Source organism: Eriocheir sinensis, chromosome 59 (assembly GCF_024679095.1).
Source record: "Eriocheir sinensis breed Jianghai 21 chromosome 59, ASM2467909v1, whole genome shotgun sequence".
NCBI lineage: Eukaryota > Metazoa > Arthropoda > Malacostraca > Decapoda > Varunidae > Eriocheir > Eriocheir sinensis.
The window spans coordinates 6,036,867-6,051,866 of record NC_066567.1 but is presented as its reverse complement, the minus strand read 5'-3'; the positions used below and the strand labels follow the sequence as shown (position 1 = coordinate 6,051,866).

At 36.6% G+C, this 15,000-nt stretch overlaps 1 long non-coding RNA gene across 2 annotated transcripts in view; it reads right to left on the bottom strand.

Moving 5' to 3' along the window:
- LOC126985438 (uncharacterized) overlaps window positions 1-15,000 on the bottom strand; it is a 142,091-nt gene that overhangs the window by 64,941 nt on the left and 62,150 nt on the right. The window contains exons 3-4 of one of the 2 annotated variants that reach the window (XR_007738716.1): window positions 8,224-9,088; window positions 7,892-8,078 (exon numbers count right to left, since the gene is read on the bottom strand). This is a non-coding gene — a long non-coding RNA (uncharacterized LOC126985438). The remainder of the gene's footprint in view (window positions 1-7,891; window positions 8,079-8,223; window positions 9,089-15,000) is intronic. The other variant, XR_007738717.1, reaches the window with a different exon arrangement.

The window sequence follows — 15,000 nt, the reverse complement described above, 5'->3', positions numbered from 1 at the left end:
TAATAATAATAATAATAATAATAATAATAATAATAATAATAATAATAATAATAATAATAATAATAATAATAATAATAATAATAATAATAATAATAATTAATACCAATACAATCCATTACCCCAACAGCCATTTAAATCCCAGGGGAGAGAGAGAGAGAGAGAGAGAGAGAGAGAGAGAGAGAGAGAGAGAGAGAGAGAGAGAGAGAGAGAGAGAGAGAGAGAGAGAGAGAGAGAGAGAGAGAGAGAGAGAGAGAGAGACAGACAGACAAACAGAGAGACAGACAGAAAGAAAGAAAGGTAGACAGACACGCAGACAAGGACAAAGGGAAAGTTTAAAGGAAAACACCCCAGATTATATTGCGTTACCGAGAACGAGAGAGAGAGAGAGAGAGAGAGAGAGAGAGAGAGACTCATAACATATACATAGGCATACAGAAGCAGGAAATACTGAGGCAAGGGAGAGGAATATCCAGGAAAAGGACGAAAAATAGAAGTGTTTACCCTGATGCGGATGGTTGCCGGATGCTGCCACTTGACTCAATTATGCACCTCTTCGTTTAAGGCCTCGACGAGAATTATTTACGGAGTTCCTGGCGTTTAAGAATCACTCCCCGATTGACAAATACACTCACTGATTGATGCGTTAACTCTTTCAATGTTTTTTTTTTCACTATTTCGTCCTGTTTATTTTATTACTTTTTCTCAATATTTAACAACCTGCAAAATATCACTCTCCGATTACTTCCATGTCTCTGTTCTCTCTCTCTCTCTCTCTCTCTCTCTCTCTCTCTCTCTCTCTCTCTCTCTCTCTGAAGGTGTCGGTATCTTCGCTTGATGATAGAAACGGAAGGTGAAGGGTCAGGAGACGGAGGAGGGAGGGAGGGAGGAGGATGGGAGGGAGAGATTGAGGAAGGCAGTGAGGAAGGAGGGAGAAAACAAAGGAAGAAAGGACAGAGAGAGGAAGAAAGGGAAGAAGGGAATAGAAGAGGGAAGAGGGGAATGAAGGAAACGGGAAAAAAGAAAAGGGAAGGAAAACTGAGGGAAAACTGGAGGAGAGAAGAAGGCAATAATGGGAAAGGGAGAATAAAAGGAAGAAGGAGGAAAAGAATGGAATATGGGAGGAAAAGAGGAAGAGAGGAAAGAGAGAGGAAGGAAATATGAGAGACTAAAGGAGAGAGGATGAGAGGGTGAAAGGAAGGAGGCAGAGAAGGAATAAGGAAGGAAAGAAGGGACAAAAGTAGGGAGGAAGGGCGAGGAGGAAAGAGAGGGAAAAGGAGAGAAAGTTGGAAAAAGGTCAAGTAGAATGTTAATGTATATAAATTAAAGTTTGTGTCTCGTCCCCTTTTCTTCTCTCTCACCTCGTACTTAGCAATAAGCCTTAATCTCTTAAAGCCTCAACCTTTCCACGAGAGAGAGAGAGAGAGAGAGAGAGAGAGAGAGAGAGAGAGAGAGAGAGAGAGAGAGAGAGAGAGAGAGAGAGAGAGAGAGAGAGAGAGAGAGAGAGAGAGAGAGAGAGAGAGAGAGAGAGAGAGAAGCGAAAACACACACACACACACACACACACACACACACACACACACACACACACACACACACACACACACACACACACACACACACACACACACACACACACACACACACACACACACACACACACACACACACACACACACACACACACACACACACACACACACACACACACACACACACAAATACAGCGAAAATTAAAGAGAATGAATTGGCATATGAGAGAGAGAGAGAGAGAGAGAGAGAGAGAGAGAGAGAGAGAGAGAGAGAGAGAGAGAGAGAGAGAGAGAGAGAGAGAGAGAGCAACCCTCCAAAAGCCAGGCTGATGAACAATTCATCTGCAAATTCATTTTCCTTCGTTAAGACGATTTCCAGACTTTGAGGAAAACTGATCCTCTCTCTCTCACTATGAACTCTGGGCCTCTTTGTCAAAAAATAAAAAGGCGCTTGCATTTTGTATTTCGCAACGGAAAAAAGGAAGAAAACGAAATATCAGGAAACAACCATGTGTGTGTGTGTGTGTGTGTGTGTGTGTGTGTGTGTGTGTGTGTGTGTGTGTGTGTGTGTGTGTGTGTGTGTGTGTGTGTGTGTGTGTGTGTGTGTGTGTGTGTGTGTGAAGCGGACATGGGCGATAAGAGTTTGGTTATACCTTTATTAATTATTCAGCGGATTCAATAAAGAGAAAAATGTAAATATATAAATACAAATATAAAAGTCTGGCTTAGAGTAATACTGACTTCAAAATAGCACACACACACACACACACACACACACACACACACACACACACACACACAAACATACACACACTTATATTTGATTACATTTGAACAAGAAACATAAGGTGACAATGATCTGCTTCCTGCTCTCTCGTTTCCATTCCTATCCCTTACACACTCTCTCTCTCTCTCTCTCTCTCTCTTAACCTTTCCCCTCCACCCCTCCAGCCCTCACAGCGACACACCCTTCCCTTACCACGTCACTCACCGCACTGCCTAAGGTTTGTTTGTGTTACGCGATATGATTGGTGGTTGGGATGTCACGTGACTATACACATCGCTTTCCTGCTGTCCTATTGGCTGCCTCTCTCGCTCATGTATATGTTTTTTTTTTTTAATGTTTACCGTTTTTTATCTTCGCGTTACGGTAGTATTAGGTTATGTTTATGAATTTTGGTGTTATATTGTTGTTTAATAATGCAAAGAGGTGTTGTGTTATCTGCGTAGGCTGTTAATTAATATACAGGTGTGGTACATGTTTTTTTTTATGGTATAATATTAATCTGTTTTTTTTTCTTTTTTTACTTTGTGTCTGTCTTTGCCTGTCTCTGTATGTATGTGTAAGTGTCGGTATCTCTCTCTCTCTCTCTCTCTCTCTCTCTCTCTCTCCCTGCCAGCGTGCCTGAAGCTAGAGAGGAATCAAAGTAAAAAGTCACATTCATGTTTATCTTCATTTCCCTCAAAAAAAGAAATAAAAACACACGCACATTCCTCTTTTACTCGCCTCTCGTGAAACACTTATCATATATTTCTTTTTTAAGGGGGGGGGGGCGGGGGGGGGAAGAGATGAGGAGTGAGAGAGAGAAAGAGAGAGTAGACAGAGTTTAATATGTGATGCTGACGGAAGGATATTAAGCAAGTGTGTAATGGAGATTGAGAGTGTGAGAGAGTGAGGTATCTTTACTCTCTCTCACTGCTTCTCTCTCTAGTTTTTTCTCTCTCGCTCTCACTTTCTTTCCTTTCACTTTCATGGACTAATACTCGAATGCAAAGCCGATTAAGTCGAGAGAAAGAAAGGGAAAAAACATATACACCACTCCATGTTTTGCGTGTGTGTGTGTGTGTGTGTGTGTGTGTGTGTGTGTGTGTGTGTGTGTGTGTGTGTGTGTGTGTGTGTGTGTGTGTGTGTTTTGATGGTAGTTATATATTGACTTTTTGTTTAATTTATACAACCCTTTTACCTCCTATGATATATATGCATACTTTTGACTATGTATGACTCTGTGTGTGTGTGTGTGTGTGTGTGTGTGTGTGTGTGTGTGTGTGTGTGTTTTAGCGCATGATTTCACTTTCATTTATTCATATATTCATTTCTACTTATTTACCTTTAGCGGTTTTTTTTCTTTTTCACATTATATGAGTTTGTTCTTTTTGTTATTTAGTTTTAGAGGAAATAAAATAAAAAGAAAACACAGAGCAAAACAAAAACATTTAGTGATGAGGTTGAGAATAATGACAAAGAGAAAAAAAACAGAAAATAGAAAATGCTAAAATAAAAAAGAAAAGGAAATATGCAGAGAAGCCGATAACGCATAGCAAAAAAATAATAACCACAAGAAGAAGAAAAAAAGGAGAAACGAAAAAAAAGATAAAGACGAGGAAAAGCAAATATCGAAGGAAAAAGAATGAATGAAGAAAAGTTGGGAAAAGAAAAGAACAAGAGACAGGAGAGCGGATAATGAAGGACACAGAAAAAAAGTAAAAGAAAAGAAAAAAAAATAGAAAAGCAGATGACGGTAGACAAAAGGAAGGAAAGAAAAAAAAAGAAAACATCGATGAATCTCTGATATTTGTCTTCATCGTCTTGTCTTCTTCCTTGTCATTTCCCCCTCCTCCTCCTCCTCCTCATCCTCCTCCTCCTCCTCCTCCTCCTCCTCCTCCTTTTATTCCTCCCACATTTTATTCTCTTCCTCTGCCTTTCCATCTCCTCTCCCGCCACCTCCCTCCTCCTCCTCCTCCTCCGCCTCCTGTAAATAAAAGTGACGTGTTCGAAGGCTGTCTAATCACCATCAATCAGGGAGGGTGTATCGCGCAAGTCGCACGTCGAAGCCAGAGCCGAGGGGAGGGTTGGGACGAGGCGACAGAGAGAGAGAGAGAGAGAGAGAGAGAGAGAGAGAGAGAGAGAGAGAGAGAGAGAGAGAGAGAGAGAGAGAGAGAGAGAGAGAGAGAGAGAGAGAGAGAGAGAGAGAGAGAGAGAGAGAGAGAGAGAGAGTGTAAGGGGGGCGGGGGGGGGGGAAGGTTGAAAAACGTAGGTAAATTGTGCTATAAGTGTGAGGTATTGACTTAAGAGACTTGACGGTGTGTTCGGAAATGCGATGTTGACGTGGGCTTCAGTTTCGGTACTACTACTACTACAACAATTACTACTACTACTATTACTACTACTACTACTACTACCACTGATATTACTACTACGTTTTTATTGTTGTCCTTGAAAGTATATTGAATTAAAGGAGCCGTAGCTGTAGTAGTAGTAGTAGTAGTAGTAGTAGTAGTAGTAGTAGTAGTAGCAGTAGGAGTAGCAGTAGTAGTAGTAGTAGTAGTAGAACCTGAAGTGATTTTAATATTGAACGATGAAGCAAAAAAAAAAAAAAAAACACGCAAGATATAGAAATTCCACAACAATCATAATTGAATCAGCAAACAGGTACACAAGGTCACATACCGATAGACAGGCATTCAGAAGGACAGGTAGATAGATAGACAGACAGATCGATGGAGGAATTGATAGTCATATAGCAAGGCTGTTACATTTATATCGGCCATTTCATTTCTTTACGAGCAAACTTAAATACTTAACCGAGTCACCCTAAAGAGAAATGTGAACGAAAGTCAAGCAAACACAGAAAGCTCAAGACTCCATTAAGCGAGGGGGGGGGGGGGAAGGGAATGAGAGAGAGAGAGAGAGAGAGAGAGAGAGAGAGAGAGAGAGAGAGAGAGAGAGAGAGAGAGAGAGAGAGAGAGAGAGAGAGAGAGAGAGAGAGAGAGAGAGAGAGAGAGAGAGAGAGAGAGAGAGAGAGAGAGAGAGAGAGAGAGAGAGAGAGAGAGAGAGAGAGAGAGAGAGAGAGATATATAATTCACCGTTCTTTTCCTTCTTCTAATGATTTTTCTTTTCTTGTATATTCTGCATCGGTTTCTCATCAGTTTACGTACACACACACACACACACACACACACACACACACACACACACACACACACACACACACACACACACTCAATATGATCCGTCGCTGTATTTTCAAGTGCGCCTCTGACCTTCATCAATCATGCATTCAATTGTCGCCGTATTTCACTTCCTTTGTTGAATGTTTCTGTAACTTTTCTGCTGCTGTATCTCATCAGTTCATTTATTCACACACACACACACACACACACACACACACACACACACACACACACACACACACACACACACACACACACACACACACATCTATTCCTTGTTTCTCTCTTTCCCCATTTCTTTTCTCTTCTGTGTCATTCCTTTCATTTTTTTCTCTTATCTCCAGTAATTTCCTTCCTTTACACACACACACACACACACACACACACACACACACACACACACACACACACTTCTCACCCCTATCAACTCTATCCTCCTTCATGACCTTCGATAAAAAATGTGTATAAAGAAAGCGTTGAGGGTAAGAGGAAAAAATAACCAAAATTATAATAATGGGCCAAATTACAGCAAATTGCCCACACGGAGAAGAAGAGGAAGAGGAGGAAGGGGCAAATAATAATAATGGCGAAACGCGAGAATCGATGAAATGACATAGAAAAAAATAGTTAATCGTCGCAGTTGTGGCATGACGAAGAGGGGAAAAAAGAAGAGGCATTTAATCCTATTTGTGTCTACCTTTTTCTTGTTAATTAGTTCTTTTCTCTCCTTCTTCGTAGGAATTTGTAATACGAAGAAAAGAAGAAAGGAAAAGAAAAATGGTGATATGATGGGAAGAAAAATAAAGAAAGGAAGTGCTTGACCTTATTTTTATCTATCTTTTGCTTGTTTTTTTCATATGATTTTGTAATATGAAGAAAATAAGAAAGGAAAAGAAAAATGGTGATATGATGGGAAGATAAATAAAGAGGCCTTATTTGTGACCTTATTTGTAGCTATATTTTTTTTTAGTCTATATTTTTTTCTTTCCTCATATGGTTTTCTAATACGAAGAAAAAGAGAAAGAAAAAGAAAAATTGACATGATGGGAAGAGAAATAAAGAAAGAAAGTACGTGACCTTATTTATATCTATCTTTTCTCAGACTTTTCTTTTTTCTTTCTTTGTATGATTTTGTAACACGAAGAAAAACAGAAAGAAAGAAAACTATGGCAGGATGGAGAGATAAATAAATAAATAATATGACCTTATGTGTTTCTACCTTCTCTTAAGTTTCTGATATTTTTTTTATTATATAGGTTACTGGAACAAGAAGGCAGAAAAAGAGGAAGAAAAGGGAAAGAAATTATGACATGGGTGAGGAAAAGAGGAAAAGAGAAAGCAATCATATATGTTACTGGAACACGATGGCAGAAAAAGAGGAAGAAAGAGGAAAGAAATTATGACATGGGCGAGGAAAAGAGGAAAAAGAGAAAGCAATTAAACTTATATATGCTTTCCTTTTCTGCTATCTTTTCTTTCTTCTGTAGGATATTGAAGACTGAGGAAAAAAGAAAGAAAAGGAAATAAACTGGAACATGGCAGAGAGAGGAAAAGAAAAAAAATATCCTTGTACAAGCTTACGTTTTCTTATGCTAATGTAATACGTCGAAGAAAAGGAGAAAGAAAAGGAAGACAAGAAAGGGTAAAACAGTTTTTATGCTAATGTTACATGGCGAATAAAAAAGAGAAAGAAGAAAAGGAAGACAGTAAAGAGTACAACAATTTCTTATATTTATGTCACACGAAAAAAAGAAGAAAGAAAAGGAAGACAAGAAAGAGTAAAGCTGTTTCTTAAGCTTATGTTACACAATGAAGAAAAAGAGAAAGAAGAAAAGGAAGACAGTAAAGAGTAAAACAATTTCTTATACTTATGTCACACGAATAAAAGAAGAAAGTAAAGGAAGACAAGAAAGAGTAAAGCTGTTTCTTAAGCTTATGTTACACAATGAAGAAAAAGAGAAAGAAGAAAAGGAAGACAGTAAAGAGTAAAACAATTTCTTATACTTATGTCACACGAATAAAAGAAGAAAGAAAAGGAAGACAAGAAAGAGTAAAACAGTTTCTTATGCCTATGTAACATGATGAAGAAAATGAGAAAGAAGAAAAGGAAAACAGTAAAGAGTACAACAATTTCTTATACTTATCTCGCACGAAAAAAAAGAAGAAAGAAAAGGAAAACAAGAAAGAGTAAAACAGTTTCTTATGCTTTTGTTACATGACGAAGAAAAAGAGAAGGAAAAAAAAGAAGACAGTAAAGAGTAAAACAATTTCTTATACTTATGTCACACAAAAAAAAGAGGAAAAGGAAAACAAGAAAGAGGTAAAACAGTTTCTTATGCTTAAGTAGCACGACGAAGAAAAAGATGAAGAAAAGAAAAGAAAACAACATTAAACCGAGGATAATTACATACCTTCATTTCCTTTCCTTGTCCTCTGATGTTTTTTTCTTCTTAATATTTTTTCTTCTTAATATTTTTTCTTCCTTTCTTGGCAGATTATTAACCGGAGAAGCAGGTGTTTGATTGTTGTCTTCTTTACGTCCACTTTACTACTTAAGAACTTTACTACTTCTCTTTCCTCCACTTTACTGATTCTTAACTACTTTACTTTTCTACTTTTTTCTTCTTTAATGCTTTACTTTTTCCTCTTTCCTCCTCTTACTGCTTCTAACTACTTTACTTTTCTACTTCCTCTCTTCTTTACTACTTTACTTTTCTCTTTCGTCCACTTTAATGCTTCTTACCTACTTTACTTTTCTACTTTTTCTCTTCTTTAATGCTTTACTTTTTCCTCTTTCCTCCTCTTAATGCTTCTAACTACTTTACTTTTCTATTTCCTCTCTTCTTTACTACTTTACTTTTTCGTCCACTTTATCGCTTCTTACCTACTTTACTTTTCTACTTTTTCTCTTCTTTAATGCTTTACTTTTTCCTCTTTCCTCCTCTTAATGCTTCTAACTACTTATCCATTTTCCTGCTCTCGGCACTTTTTTATGGTTTCTCTTCTTCTCTATTTCTTCTATTTACTGCTGTACGTTTTCACTTTCCTCCTGTGTACCACTTCTTCACTTCCCCATTTCTTCACTTTTTTTACTACTTGCCTACATAATTTTCCTCCTCCCTTGGTTCCTCGTTTATCATTTCTCTCATTCTCCATTTCTTCGTGACTACTTTACTTCTATTTCCTTCTCTTTACTGATTCTTCACTACTTCTCCTTTTCTCTACCTCTTCTCTCCTTTAACACTTCAGTATATCTCTCGCCTACGCCTCTTGGTTCCTCGTTTATCATTTCTCTCATTCTCCATTTCTTCGTGACTACTTTACTTCTATTTCCTTCTCTTTACTGATTCTTCACTACTTCTCCTTTTCTCTACCTCTTCTCTCCTTTAACACTTCAGTATATCTCTCGCCTACTCCTCTTGGTTCCTCGTTTATCATTTCTCTCATTCTCCATTTCTTCGTTACTACTTTACTTCTATTTCCTTCTCTTTACTGCTTATTCACTACTTCTCCTTTTCTCTACCTCTTCTCTCCTTTAACACTTCAGTATATCTCTCTCCTCCTCCTCTTGGTTCCATCCTTTCCTCGTGAGTTACAGCCGCCCGCTCCTGAAAATTATTGGACACATGAGTAAAAAGTTTAAAATTGTCACCCGTAGCGAGGGAAACATATGACAACACTGCTGCTATTAAATCAACCCCTCGTGACGCCTTGCTCTCTACTCCTGAATGCTCATAAATGCTACAGATATGATACACTTGACGGGGCGCAAATACACAAAGAAGAAACGGAAAGTGGAGAAAAGAAAGAAAGGGGTTGAAATAATAAAGGAAAATAGTAGAGAATGGAAGATTAGAGAAGAGCGATTTGGCATATGAGAAGAAACAAAAGAAGAAAGAGAAAGCAGAGAACTGGAGGTAAAAAAACAATATATACAAAGAATAATGGGAATAAAAGAGGATAGAAGTTGAAAAATTGGAAAGATAGGATGAGAAAGAGAATGGAAAGAGAAAAGTTTGAGAGGAAAAATTAGTAAAGCAGGGATGGAAGAGAAAGAATGGAAGATGTAAAAGGGGAAAGATAGGATGAGAAAAAGAGAGAAAAGAGGAAAGAGAGGAAAATTAATAAACCAGGGATTTAAGAGAAAGAATGGAATATGAAAAACGGGAAAGATAGGATGAGAAAGAGAGAGTAAAGAGGAAAGAGAGGAAAATTAATAAACCAGGGGTGGAAGAGAAAGAATGGAATATGAAAAACGGGAAAGATAGGATGAGAAAGAGAAAGGAAAGAGGGAAGTAAGAGAGGAAAATTGATAAAACAGGGATAGAAGAGAAAGAATGTAAGATGAGAAAAGGGTAAGATAGGATGAGAAAGAGAGGACAAGGAAAGTCAGAGAAAAAAAATGATAAAACAGGGATGGAAGAGAAAAAATAGAGAATATAAGCTAAACAAAACTATTATGTCGACGCTGCGTCACTTCTCTTCCCGGGATAAATAGAATTATGTACTTGGAGTGATTCTGTTGCTCTTTTTGTTCTCTTCGTCCTTTACCTGTCCCTCTCATTGTTAAAAAAAATAGCAGTAATGCTCTTTATTTAAATTGTGTGAACGGGATTACATGTGAAAAATCTAATGAATAACTACACTTTTTTTTACAGTAAAGGAAACAGCTCAAGGTAAAAAAAAGAAGAAAACAATACTGATAAAAAAAAAGTCCGCAATCAACACTAAATCAACAATTCTTTGCTTCACTAATTTTCTCTGAATTCTACAAAGGGAAGGGTTTTGTAATGTTTAATTTAATAAGAACGAGTGACACCTATTTAAACGAGTGTTAATCGACATATAAACAGGTGGCCAGCGTAACATAAGCATCGAGTTCTTTAACCTTTGCTTCGTTTCACTTTTTAGTATTTGGAGAAAAGAGAAGAAAGCGGAAAGTAAGATTAAAATTAAGAAAGCAGGGATGGGAAAATAAAGAAAAGAATGGAAGGTGAAAAAAGAAGGGTTTGGACGGATAAGAAAAATAAAAAAGAATGAGGAAAGTCATATTAAAATTAAGAAAGCAAGGATGGGAAAATGAAGAAAAGAATGGAGGGTGAAAAAAAGAAGGGTTAGAAAGGATAAGAAAAAGGGAAGAATGAGGAAAGAAAGAGGAAAATTAAAAAAGCAAGGATGGGAAAATGAAGAAAAGAATGGAAGGTGAAAAAAAGAAGGGTTTGGATGGATAAGAAAAATAGAAAAAAATGAGGAAAGAAAGAGGAAAATTAAGAAAGCAGGGATGGGAAAATTAAGAAAAGAATGGAAAGTGAAAAAAAGAAGGGTTAGAAAGGATAAGAAAAAGAGAAGAATGAGGAAAGAAAGAGGAAAATTAAAAAAGCAGGGATGGGAAAATGAAGAAAAGAATGGAAGGTGAAAAAAAGAAGGGTTTGGACGGATAAGAAAAATAGAAAAGAATGAGGAAAGAAAGAGAAAAATTAAGAAAGCAGGGATGGGAAAATGAAGAAAAGAATGGAAAGTGAAAAAAAGGGTTAGAAAGGATAAGAAAAAGAGAAGGAAGAGGAAAGTAACAGAGGAAAATTGATAAAGCAGGGATGGAGAAGAGAATACTAAATACTAAAAGGATGAATTTTTTTTCAAACAGATTTAATTTCCTCTAAATTAAAAACAAACGAGGTGTCTATAATCCTTTAATTCTCGTCTCTAAACAATAAAAAAAAAACTTAGGTGTCTTTTTAATACCTGAATTAGTAAGAAGTAATGTTATCTATTCCAAAAAGATGTAAATGAACACAAAGCAAATGAAAAAAAAAAGTATTTAAACCTCAATATTATGTGTATTTATAATGAGAATGAATACCTAGCACGTAATAACTCATAACTTTTGTCTTGTAGGAACAACGATTAGCGGGCTTTTTTTTTTACACATTTTTTTTGTTGCCCTTCAGCTGTTTCTTTAGCTGTAAAAAAAATAATAATAATCTTTAGAGTGTGTACAACGAACTGGAAAACTTGTGACAACCTTATTGAAGTAAACAGATAACTACGTCGGTACTGCCTGGCTTCACTCTATCATTCTCTTCAGTAACGCCGCAAATGATAAATGGAAACATATGAGCGAATGAACCTGGAAAGTATAATAAACGAGAAGGAAAACTTATGAGAACCTAAAATAAATATGAAGACAGCAACATCGGTACTACCTGGCTTCACTCTTTCATTCTCTTCTCTTCAGTAACGACGCGAATGATAAATGGAAACATATGAGCGAATGAACCTGGAAAGTATAATAAACGAGAAGGAAAACTATTGAGAACCTAAAATAAATATGAAGACAGCAACATCGGTACTACCTGGCTTCACTCTGTCATTCTCTTCTCTTCAGTAACGACGCGAATGATGAATGGAAACATATGAGCGAATAAACCTAGAGTATAATAAACGAGCAGGAAAACTTATGAAAACCTAAAATAAATAAGAAAACAACTACATCGGTACTGCCTGGCTTCACTCTATCATTCTCTTCTCTTCAGTAACGACGCGAATGATGGATGGAAACATATGAGCGAATAAACCTAGAGTATAATAAACGAGAAGGAAAACTTATGAAAACCTAAAATAAACAAGAAGACAGCAACATCGGTACTGCCTGGCTTCACTCTTTCATTCTCTTCTCTTCAGTAACGACGCGAATGATGGATGGAAATATATGAGCGAATAAACCTGGAGTATAATAAACGAGCAGGAAAACATATGAAAACCTAAAATAAATAAGAAAACAACTTCACTGGTACTGTCTGGCTTCACTTTTTCTTTCTCTTAAATAACTACACGAAGAATAAATAGAAGATAAAAGTAAATCAATGTAAAAATTATGCACAACGAGCCGGGAAACGTGAAAACCTTATATAAGTAAAACAAAAATGGCAACTTCACCGGTACTGTCTGACTTCACTCTTTCTTCCTCTTAAATAACTACACGAAGAATAAATAGAAGATAAAAGTAAATCAATGTAAAAATTATGCACATCGAGCCGGAAAACGCGTGAAAACCTTATATAAGTAAAAATAAAATGGCAACTTCACCGGTACTGTCTGACTTCACTCTTTCTTTCTCTTAAATAACTACACGAAGAATAAATAGAAGATAAAAGTAAATCAATGTAAAAATTATGCACATCGAGCCGGAAAACGCGTGAAAACCTTATATAAGTAAAAATAAAATGGCAACTTCACCGGTACTGTCTGACTTCACTTTTTCTTTCTCTTAAATAACTACACGAAGAATAAATAGAAGATAAAAGTAAATCAATGAAAAAATTATGCACAACGAGCCGGAAAACGCGTGAAAACCTTATCTAAGTAAAACAAAAATGGCAACTTCACCGGTATTGTCTGACTTCACTCTTTCTTCCTCTTCTTTTTTAGTAAGTAGACGAAAAATAATAAATAGAAGATAAAAGTGAATTAAAGTAAAAATTATGCACAACGAGCCGGGAAACACGTGAAAACCTTATATAAGTAAAAAAAATAAAATAAAAAAAAGGCAATTTCATCAGTACTGTCTGACTTCACTCTTTCTTCCTCTTCTTTTTCAGTCAGTAGACGAAGAAGGATAAATAAAAGATAACGGCGAATAACCTTTTACATCAATGCGCAGAGCCTTTACAGAGGAGTGGAGGCCATTGCTTGCGGGAGAGAGAGTGAGAGAGAACGAAAAAAAAGGTTGTTTACTTTTCATTATGAGCGGCGGAGTGGAGGGAGAGGTAGAGGGGCAAGTGGAGGAGGGGTGGAGGGAGGATAGAGGGTGGAGGAAGCGGATGATGAGAGGAAAGTGGATGTGGAAGCAGGGATGGACAACAGGAAAGAAGAGGAATTAGGTACAGGAAGGGAAAGGAGTCAAGGGGGGAAGATGGAGTAGAAGGGGGAAGGAAGAGAAGGTGAAGGGGAGAAGATGGGAACTAAGGGGAGAGGGACGGAAGATAAGAAAAATAAGTGTATGAAAGAATAGAAATGAGAAAAAAAGGGAAACAAATGGAGAAACATGAATAGTAAAGGATGGAAAGGAGAGAATGAAGGAGAGAATAATCTGTAAATGTATATAAAGTTAAATAAAAAGAAGGGAAAAGAGACGAGGAAAATATGAGTCTCCAAACCGAGAAAAAAATAAGAAAGAAGGAAATAAAGGAGGGATACAACAGAGATGGAGGAGGACAAAAGGAAGGGGGAGATAGAAAGGGAGGGAGACAGAAGGTAGATAAATGAGGTAACGTGAGGGAGAAAGAGAGGGTGGAGGACAAAAGAGAGATGAAAAAGATAGATGGAAAATGAAAAGGGAAAAATGTAAATAATAAAAGATGGTTGAGTAGAAAGATTTTGAGAAGAAAAGAACGAAAAGAGAGAAAGCAGAGAAATGGCATCAAAACAACATACAAAGAATAATAGGAAAAAAAGGAAAGGAAAAATGAAAGATGAGAATAATTGAACGGGAGAAAAGGGAGAGAAGAGAAGAGAGATGATACGAAGAGGAAAAGGAATAAAGGAGACACGGAGAGGAAGAAATAAGTGAAAAAAACAAAATAAAACCCAAAAAATGACAGGAAAGAAAGAGGAAAAGAGGAAATAAATGAAATAAATAAAACGAAACCACCGCAGAAATAACAGGAAAGAAAGAAGAAAGGAGGAAATAAATGAAATAAATAAAACAAAACCCCAAAAATAACAGGAAAGAAAGAAGAAAGGAGGAAATGAATGAAAGAAATAAAACGAAACCCCAAAAATAACAGGAAAGAAAGAAAGGAGGAAATTAATGAAAGAAATAAAACGAAGCCCAAAAATAACAGGAAAGAAAAAAGAAAGGAGGAAATGAATGAAAAAAATAACAGGAAAGAAAGAAAGAAAGAAAGGAGGAAATGAAAAGAGGAAAAATCTGGTGCTGGAAAGGAAGAAAAAATGGGAGAGAAGAAAAAAGGGAAGGTAAAAAATAAAGAAAGGAGGAATAATCAAGGAACAGAGGAGGGAATGAGAGAGAATGAAAGAAGGGAGGAAAGAGTAGAGGAAGTAGCCAAGTATTGATCAGTGAGTCCATGCAAGGCTCAGGTAGTCAAATAATAATAATGAGACAGGTCACCTTTAATTAACTCTACACCTGGATGATTACCACCGTTATTATTATTATTATTATTATTATTATTATTATTATTATTATTATTATAGTAGTAGTAGTAGTAGTAGTAGTAGTAGTAGTAGTAGTAGTATCATTATTATTATTACTATTATTGTTACTGTTATTGTTATACTCCTACTCCTACTCCTCTTCCTACAACTAAGACTACTACTGCTACTGTTTCTACTACTACTACTACTACTTCTACTACTACTACTACTACTACTACTACTACTACTACTACCAACACAAACCATCATCACCCTTACTAAATCTGCACACAAAAACAACAGCAAAAGAACTACAAAAAAGCAATTACTACAGCTTCTATCACCACCACTACTACTACCACTA